Source organism: Montipora capricornis, chromosome 14 (assembly GCF_036669925.1).
Source record: "Montipora capricornis isolate CH-2021 chromosome 14, ASM3666992v2, whole genome shotgun sequence".
Classification (NCBI taxonomy): domain Eukaryota; kingdom Metazoa; phylum Cnidaria; class Anthozoa; order Scleractinia; family Acroporidae; genus Montipora; species Montipora capricornis.
The window spans coordinates 1,730,001-1,737,500 of NC_090896.1; the positions used below are offsets into that span (position 1 = coordinate 1,730,001).

Below are 7,500 nucleotides of genomic sequence, written 5' to 3' on the forward strand. Positions count from 1 at the left end.
GCAATATTTCACGGAAAACGCAAAAAATACCGATAATGGTTTAGTCAATTGTGAGAATCCAACGCAAAACGAGTTTGGGTCATAAAAGAAAGGCTTCCCTCAAGTAATTTATCCATTGATGACACAATGATACAAACAACAACTTAGAAAGACATATTTTGTTGTAAATTCTTTAGTAAACAGAGAAACTCTAGCGTAACGGATTCAAGGTCTAATTAAAGAGCTTCTAGGGCTACGGTATATGTCATTTTGATTATAGAGTAAAGAAAAAATTTTGTAAGCAGCGTATGACATTAAAACGCCAAATAGTCGTTTTTTCTCAGTTTTGGGAAAAACGGTCTTCATCATTGCCAACAAACTCCAAAACAGTTTATCGTTGGAATTAGTATACAATACATCAGGCCTCAGTTGTTCAAACTATGGATAGCGCTATCTGCCTGATAAATCACTATCCAGTGGATAAGTCGTAGCGAAACCACTTGCGCTATTCAGTGGATAGTGATTTATCTGCGGGATAGCACTAAGCGCTATCCATCGTTTGGACAACTGGGGCCAGATAAAATCATCTTCGTATGATTGATAGCGGGCTAAACAAGCCTATGACTAATTTTTTCATTTATGGTATGAGACAGTAAAGTCTTGCCTTAGTTTTTCAGAAAACGCTTCCATAAAACAAGTTAAAGTTTTTGACAAATTGGTTTACTAAACAAGGTATAACATATACTCAAAACTTACTTACGAATTATTTTCGTAGCCTTTTTTGAACCTTCAAGACTTCGAGTCTGCAAAACAATGCAAGTTATTTCTCAGTAAATGCTATCACTGGCAGAGTGCGTATGTTACCAGGAATGACAAATTTAACATATATATATATATATATATATATAATATATACCTAAGGCCATGTATTTTGCAAATAAATTGTTTGCAACTGAAAGCTAATCTTGCACTTTTAGGTTATTAACGCCGTAGCACCTGCGGTAGCACCTGCCGAAGCATTTATTTGCTTTATATAGAACGCAGAATGCACAGTTTGAGGCAGTGAACGTAACTATTCATTCTTTTCATTTATTTGCCATTAACCACATGAAAGAAAAGAAAATATAAGGGTAGAATACACTAAAAATTTATAATAACTTCAAGACGATACATGACAATGTGTTTAAGGTGGTAATGACAAGGAAGCCTATATAGAAGCCAGGGGAATGACTTCCTGACAATATAGGGTACTTCATAATTCATATGAAATTTTGGGGACAGCATAAAATGTATTATTTTAAAAAACTAAAGAAAAGAAAAGGGAAGAAGTATTTAGCTCAACAAACCATATATTTGACTAAGAAAGGCAGCTTATTAGCTGGACACTACTGTGTAAATTTACACATTTCAGAATTTAGGGTTTCAGAAAGTATATTAAAATCTTTGTGAGAAAAAATATGTTTGTGTCATCAGCGAAAAAAGAATAAAGTCCACCACCTTTGAAACACTGCACACAGATCATTTATACAGAGCAGAAAGAGGAAAGGGCCTAATATAGAGCCCTGACGCACCCTACATTTAATTTGGCAAGATTCCTAACAGATACCATTAAATTCCACATATTGTTATCTACCACTTAGATACCTTTCAAAACACCTAAGCGCGGTGCGTCCAACACCATAATGCTTCAGTTTTGAAATTAGAATATGATTATCAATGGTGTCAAAGGCTTTAGACAAACCAACTGTATACAGTATTCCTTATTTTCAATAGCAGAAGAGATTTTGTCATACAAACAAGCTAGAGCATAAGCAGTGGATTGATGTTTGTGAAAACCATACTGATTATCAGAGACAATCTTAGAAACATTGAGAAACCTTAGGAAGACGACTGTACATTACTAGAATTTTAGAGAATGCAGGTAAAACAGACACGGGTCTGTAATTTGTAAATATATCCTGTTCAAAAGATTTAAATAAAGGAATATAACTCGAGCAATTTTCAATTGATTTGGTACAATACCAGAGGTGATGGATAAGTTCATAATGCTAGTAACAGGGAAAATTGTTTTATCAATAGAATCTTTAATTAAGTTCATAGAAATGTTGTCATGACCTACAGCAGTACCTGAACGACAAGTACCACAAATTTCAATCATTTCTTCATCACTTGCAACTTCTAGAAATATTGAATTGACTAGTTTTGGGGGTAAAAAAGAACTATGCGACTTTTCTGATGCAGGAATTTTGCTAGTTAAATTAGGGCCAAAGTTAGTTAAAATATTTACAAAAAAGATTAGCTATTTCTTTTGGATCAGAAACTTCATGAGAATCTGCCCAAAATACGGATGGTAAACCAAGCTTACCTTTACTTCTATTTAGGATTTCATTGAGAACTTTCCAAGTGGCCTTAACATTTGATTTTAGCTTCTCAATTTGTTTATTTCGCTTATTGAAGGACAAAGTGGATCGTTCGTGAAAATGTTATCTATCAATGAAGCTTTTTTCGCCATAATTCTAGTGGGACGTGTAATGAGTAGGAAAAACACCCTAGGTAGAACAAATCCAAGAAATCGCTTGTCGCTAAATATGACAATGGTGATTAATTAGATTTAAATTCCAATCACTCATTGAAAATACAAGCTTATTTTCTTTGGTAATTTTTCCCAGTACTAGGTCCAAATCAGACAGAAATTTACTTAAGTTTGAGTCGGGTGGTCAAAAAATTAAGTTAACAATTACCCTTTTTTCTTTTGTTCTATTAATTTCAACAAACAAAGATTCAGCACTTCTATCGACAGGGAACACAAAATCAGGACGTTCTTTGTAATTTAAATGGTCACCAATGTAAATTAAGGCCAACACCTCCATCAACGCAAGTGACTCTAGGTTTATGCAAAAAATTGTAACCCACAATATTGGAAAAATGATGACAATCATCAAGCCAAGTCTCAGGTGGGGAACATTGACGTATATTAGAAACAGCAAAACCAAAGAAAAAATCATCCAAAACCAAAACCCACATACAAAACCATCAGAAAACCGATACAATGGTGACAAGTGGGGCATAAAGAGCAAACTACACTAACACTTATGCACTTATCAATGTTATGCCCGAGGGGGGAGGGGAACACGGGATAGGGTGGGAGCTTTGATCAGAAACAAAATTTGGAGGCAAAGTGCCTTACTCTTGGGATATTTCAATTCAAAGTTCTCCACCTTGGGGAAAGGTTTTGAGTTCAAAGTTACCCACCAGACCGAGAAGTTCAAGCCATCTGAAGTAAAGAATATGTGCTTGACATCCACAAAATCATCCCAATCAGCCTCATATTTTTGGATTATTATTTCCCCGTCGATTTCAAAAGCCTGTCTCAGAAGATACTGAAGAGAACTGTAATCATCACGAACCACCAAAACTGTTTTGTTCCTTTCAAACTCCAAAAGGACCTGTTGTTTATATAAAAAGCAAAACAATAGTCCATTTTACAGTTGTGTGCTTAGTTACCTGGCCTGTGGATGAAAGTGAGGCTGGAGTTGACCTTGTTTTGATTGAAACCTCACTGCCTTTCTTATGTAAATTCTTACTAATTAGCATGACAATGTTCAACATCATTAACATATGAAAAGGAGGGAGGTCTGTATCATAACAAGGTCAACCTCAGCCTCACTTTCCTTTAAAGGCCAGGTAACTAAGCACACAACTGTAAAGAGGTTTATAATATAAACTGCTGCGCTTGATTAGCATCACAGAAAGACAAGAATAGCATGAATATACAATTACATGAAAAAAAAATTCCGTGAGACCAACGGGAACAAAGTATTTGTTTACAAGTTCATCAATAAAAAGAACCAATGGTTTGTTAACGCGACGAATTTAAATAGATTTTTATCTCACCGTTCTTTGTTCCATTTTATTGCAGCGGGAAGGAGTGGAAGCGTGTTCGAACTTCTGGGAATTCTGGGTACTTTCAAGATGGCAGAACATTCCTATCCAAGCTCCCCGCATTCAAAATCCCGGTTGTTTTCGTCATTTTAACATTATTCAAACTTCCCGACACTGGGGCCATCATTCAAACTTCCTGATCCCGGGGCCAACATTTTAATATGTTCAAAGTTTCCTAAAATTCCCCAGGTGGGTCGCACACGGACGTTCAAAGTTCCCACCATCTCTTGGTCCCCCCACACCATCCCCTCGGGCATAACATAGATAGGTGCATTATTTCATCAAAGTATTTATGAATGTCATGGACTTGTCTAAAGCCTTCATATTTTTCAGTATTTGGTTAAATCATAGGCTTTATTTCTGCCGCTCTCTTGAGCCCAGACTCTGTGGGCTCATTTTCCGAGGAAAAGCAGCTGGTAATCGTCGGTAAGGGAGCGAAGTTAACTTAGGAGAATTTGTACACAAGTCCTCTCTAGAATTGCAATTTTGCAATCGCAAAAAGCTATAGCTCTGGAAACATCAATCGAAAATCTCTAATTGAACATTTCTATTTGATAACCAAGACCTGACAGTTTGGAGATTCGACTGGAATGCTTAATCTTGGTCTAAGACATGCGATTGCACTGAGGAAGCTAACCGGTACAATTTGTTCCTTGTTTTACATGGCAGCAGGAACTTGCGCAAAGGTTAAATGTGGTAATAAACAGATACTTACTTAAAACAGCAGTCGAATATTGAACCTCACCGCCCGCCAAATCGCGACGTTGCACCCCTAAGAGAACATTTGTTCACGTCCCTAGTTCATCTTGCTGCCCTGGGAATTGTTGTCATCTGCACTGACTTCGTCAAAACTTTCATCAAATTCTTGCTGGCCTTCATCGGAGTCACTAGATTCCTCACTCAGTTCATACTCGTTCATATCTTCATGGGGCCTGTCATCTTCATCCACCCCGAATTTCAGTTTGTTTTCCCTCCTACTCGATTTACATGTACTATCTGGCTGTTTCTGCAACTAAAGTTTTTAGTTTCACACAGAGTTTGTTTCATTTGCTTACCTTATTGTGGGGTTGAGAATTTGCTTTGTGAATTTCTCCCCCTCATTTTAAAGACTAACCCTAACTTTTGTCTATGATTTTTCCTCAACTGACCATCCACACACACATAATTTCCCAAAAATACCTGCTGACTAGTGAATGTTTTAGTTAGTGGAGAGGAACCCCTCCTTGTAAGGCGGATTCTAATAAAAACACCATTAGGGAAGCCACAAAGGTTGCTGGTGAAACTGCTGCTATTACTATTAACTAACAAACCCCATAGGACTAAGCCCTTTTTTCCCAAAATCAATTGGATTACAATATTATTAAATATTAATCATGCACGACCAGATTACATGTTTTGATGCTTGCAAGAGAGTTTCTCGTACCCTGACAACTGTAAAATTCTGCCCGCGATCAAAACATTTATGTTCAAGCATAGGTAGGTCGAGTTAGCAAGGGATGGATCTGAACTAAAAGATGAGGCCTAAGTACAACTCACCTTTGTTTTGCCACTCCTTCTGAAAGCGAGGCTCCTCCATAACATTCAAGTTCTTCCGCAATGCATTTTGCCAGCAAATCCAAAAAAAGCATCGAGACTTCTCAAAGTATAGTTGTTTTTTATTCCGATTATGTTACTACTTTTTCGCTTCGCTCGCTCAGGATCAAAAATACAGAAGATGTAATTTTCAAATTGCTTCACAGTGGATCATTATAAGAGCTTGATTTTAATATCAGCTACAAGAAGGAATAAGTAATATATAGATTTAGCCAAGCCTAAAGCGGAGCTCCCTGGTTATTTATTCTTACTGCCTGTAGGGTTAGTGAAAGCACTTGTTCACTCGCATTTTAAAGTAAAACAAACAAACAAATCAATTTTTTGTTTATGTCCAAAGGAGTAAAGATAATTGTTATTTTTAATTAACAATGAAAATCGAATTTTTATTGTCAACTGGAATTCAAAATTCCAGTTGGCAATAAAAATTTGAATTCCTGAACAAAGGAAAAACCGATTATACCACTTTTTGAAAATAACAGACGTACGGTGGATTGCATAAGGAAAGAATTTGTGGAGTAACTTCTTCCACTAAAGTATGAGCTATTACTGGTATTGTGTTGTCGTTGTCGTTCTCTTCCGCTCTCCTGTCGTTTCTGTTCTAGTCATAGGTCCTCCAGCCACCATGTAACTTTATCAGAGCTTCTAAAGATATGCCAAAAATTGCAATACAGAGAAAAAGGCACTCCAAAGCCGCCAGTGTGGACCACAGCTATCATAATATGTGAAACTGGATTGAAACCAGCGAAACCAGCGAAAAATGCAGAAAGAAAACATTTTTCAAACCGTAGAATGGTCGTGTGGCCGCGTCAAAAATGAAGCCTCGCTTATGTTTATAAGGAAGTTCGAAATAGTTTCTCCTTTTTTGAAACAAATAAACATATTCTGTACGTACATACACTTAGGGTAATCATATCAAGACAAAATTTTGGCCAGTGTACTATGTATTCATCATAGACTTCTCACATCTATTTTCCTCCAAAATAACGTTACCATGGCAACGATATAAGGCATTTCTTTGAGCCTTGAAAATCAAGATATATTGTCTTTTTTAAAAAAACGGTACGGTGAAATCTTCCCATACAGCGTTACCAGATAATGTTAGAAATAATCTCTAAAATATTTAAAATTCAACAAAATCTGTAGGTCAGTTTTTCAGAAAAATAAGTTTTTTTTGAAATGTGTCTAATTTTTTTTTTCAACTACGGAATTTTTTTAAATTTGAAAGACAGACGGTTTAAATTAATCTAAGCTGACTTGCAAAAAATGAAAAAAATTCACCTTCCGGAAGCAGCAGAGATATAAACTAGTAAAGTTGCAAAATCAGGAAAAATGAGGGGGTTACAAGATCGGCATTTACGCATGCGTCACCCGCTCATTCGAGCGCATGCGCGAGTGAAGCTATAGGCCACCACAAACGGATTTAAATGACCATTTAACGATGTGTGTACAATTTTCGTAGTTTTCGTGAATAGGAGATGTCTATTTATATTCTATATGTATACGAATCAGAAAAAGGGTGAGCAAAATTAGCGACACTCCACTATAGAGCAAGTTTCAATCGAGTGTAATTATTTTGGCCAATCAAAGAGGACTGATACAATCCAGTAAACCAATCAAAACTCGAAGTAATTACATGTAGCCAACACAAAGCGCGGGAAAATGTGCACGCGCGAGCGACGATTGGTTTCGGTTTCACTTCTGATTGGTTGGAAAACTTGGCGCGAGAACTTTGAAGCAATTACTGAGTGAAAGTAATTATAAATCAAAGTAATTCGCTTACTTTCGACATTCAATTGAAAACCGCTCTAAAAAACAAAACTGAAAAAAACAAACAGAAACATTCATCCAATCAAACTGCTTTGTTTTGCAGACAACAAGGAAACTAACCTGCGATCAGGCGGGTAGTTCAGAACCTGGACTTTACTCTGATTGGCCGAAAAACAATAGAGCTCTTGGAGCCTCTCTTCGATTGGTTACAGAATTGGT

General features: G+C 36.6%; 2 protein-coding genes across 5 annotated transcripts in view; both read right to left on the bottom strand.

Moving 5' to 3' along the window:
- Window positions 1–5,326, bottom strand: part of LOC138032419 (glutamate receptor 2-like) — a 35,099-nt gene extending 29,773 nt beyond the window's left edge. Inside the window, exons 1-2 of one of the 2 annotated variants that reach the window (XM_068880085.1) lie at window positions 4,637–5,326; window positions 740–782 (exon numbers count right to left, since the gene is read on the bottom strand). The gene's annotated coding sequence lies outside the window, so the exon portion shown is untranslated. Of the gene's footprint in view, window positions 1–739; window positions 783–3,231; window positions 3,354–4,636 lie in introns of those variants that run through there. The other variant, XM_068880084.1, reaches the window with a different exon arrangement.
- A 273-nt stretch (window positions 5,327–5,599) lies between these two features.
- LOC138033808 (glutamate receptor 2-like) overlaps window positions 5,600–7,500 on the bottom strand; it is a 50,792-nt gene continuing 48,891 nt past the window's right edge. For 2 of the 3 annotated variants that reach the window (XM_068881644.1, XM_068881643.1), the window contains exon 17: window positions 5,601–7,500. This exon is cut by the window's right edge and continues 2,026 nt beyond it. The gene's annotated coding sequence lies outside the window, so the exon portion shown is untranslated. The other variant, XM_068881645.1, reaches the window with a different exon arrangement.